Source organism: Echinops telfairi, unplaced genomic scaffold (assembly GCF_000313985.2).
Source record: "Echinops telfairi isolate 266 unplaced genomic scaffold, ASM31398v2 ScPeMD7_7420;HRSCAF=8458, whole genome shotgun sequence".
Lineage (NCBI taxonomy): Eukaryota > Metazoa > Chordata > Mammalia > Afrosoricida > Tenrecidae > Echinops > Echinops telfairi.
Genome location: NW_022111320.1, coordinates 10,344,704 through 10,346,726, shown reverse-complemented (window position 1 = coordinate 10,346,726; position 2,023 = coordinate 10,344,704). Strand labels below are relative to the sequence as shown.

The 2,023-nt window shown below is 43.2% G+C and overlaps 1 pseudogene; it reads left to right on the top strand.

Moving 5' to 3' along the window:
* Window positions 1–1,020: 1,020 nt before the first annotated feature.
* LOC101664326 lies at window positions 1,021–1,567 on the top strand (annotated as a pseudogene).
* The last annotated feature ends 456 nt before the right edge of the window (window positions 1,568–2,023 follow it).

Below are 2,023 nucleotides of genomic sequence, written 5' to 3'. Positions count from 1 at the left end.
GCAGGTACCCAACCAACTGGAAGATTTTTGTACATTTCAAAGAAAGGTAGCCCAAATAAATGTAGAAACTATTGAACAATATCATGAATATAATATGTAAGTTAAGTGTTCTGGAGCTAATTCAAAATTGATTGTACTCGTTTATCCACAAGGAGTTTCCAGAAAATCAAGCAGGATTCAAAAGAAGACATGGGATGAGGGATAGTATTGCCAATATGAGATGGATCTTGGCTAAAAGCAGACAATACAAGAAAGATGCTTAGTGACTATGAAAAGGTATTTGACTGCATGAATCATAACATATTATGAATACCATTGGAAAGACTGGTAATTCCAGAATTCTGTGTTCATGTTGAACCTGTATATAGACCAAGGGGCAGTGGTTTCAATTTCATGGCTTAAAATCAGGAAAGATGTGTTTCAGGGTTGCTGAGCAAATAATCCTAAACTAGACAACATGAAGAAGATTGTGTCAGATTTGGAGGAAGGTTATATGCAAATAACACAACTTTGAAGCCCTCAGTGATGAAAAAGGTCAGTATAGATTCAAATTCAATATAAAGAAAAGAAAAACCCTAGCAACTGGAATGATTGAGAACCTCATGATAAACAGAGAAAAGATTGAAGTTTGAAATAATTTAATTTTACTTGGGTCCAGAATCGATGGTCATGGAAGCAGCAATTAAGAAATATTATGGCCTACTACATTGGGAAAATCTGCTACACGAGATCTCTTTAAATTGTTAGGAAGTAAAGAAAAAGTAAAGTAAAGAAAAAATTTGAGGACTGAAATGCACCTTACTGAATTTATGATATTTTCAATGCCCTCATGCAAGTGAAAGTTGGACAATGAACACAAAAGGTTAGAGGATGATTAATGTATTTTAATTATGGTGTTAATGAAGAATGCTAAAAACACCATGATCTGCCAGAAGAAGAAACAAACAAATCTATTTTGAAAAGCATACAACCAGAATGCTCCTTAGAAGAAAGGATGGAAAAAAAAAAGAAGAAGAAAGGATGGAGACTTTGGTCATGTTATCAACAGCTATCCATCCCGGGGTAAACAATCCCTGCTGGGTAATGCAGAGGGTCAGTAGCTCCACCGAACTCATGAACATTCTCAATAAAATTGTGACGCGCCATCCTGATCTGAAGACGGATGGTTTGGGCCTTGACACGTGTCGCAGCATGGTGGCTGTGATGGATTGTGATACCACAGGCAAGTTGGGCTTCGAGGAACTCAAGTATTCCTGTGGAACAACATCAAGAAGTGGTAGGCCATATACAAACGCTTTGACGTTGACCACTCGGGGACCATCTGTGGCTGGGAAATCCCAGGGGCTTTTGAGGCAGCAGGCTTCCATCTGAACAAACATCTCTACAACATGATCATTCGGCGCTACCCGGATGAGGCCGGAAACATGGATTTTGACAACGTCATCAGCTGCCTGGTCAGACTGGATGTCATGTTCCGTGCCTTTAAATCTTCTGACAAAGATGGAACTGGACAAATCCAGGTGAACATCCAAGAGTGGCTGCAGCTAACTATGTATCCCTGAATGGGAACCCCAGATCTCCCCCACTCATCGCCTTGCTGCAGGAGCCATCTTGGACCCCTGCCTGGGTCTTTCCCAGGGCTAACTTGCGTGCAGTCACGTATCCATGGGTCCGGAGACCTACCAGCCTTCTCATGTCTCCTAGCCCTTGACATCGGCTTCTTAGACCACAGCCGGGGCCCCATGCCTGCGTTACCTAGTTCTAAGACACTCCCTGTCTCCTGGGTCAGTCTCCCCTCCCCTGTGCCCTACTCCACACCCACTCCATAACCTCTACATGCACCCAGTGCCAAAGTGCAACACTTATGTTGCTTAAACACCCCAAGGGCCCTTCTCTCACTTTTCTGGGAGAATCCTTGCACACCCCGTCACAACCACTCAGCCGTCATGTCCACGCCCACAGCCCTGTGCCTTCATCTGCGTGTTCTGCTCTCAGCCTGCTAGGCTTTGGAAATAAAGCAGGT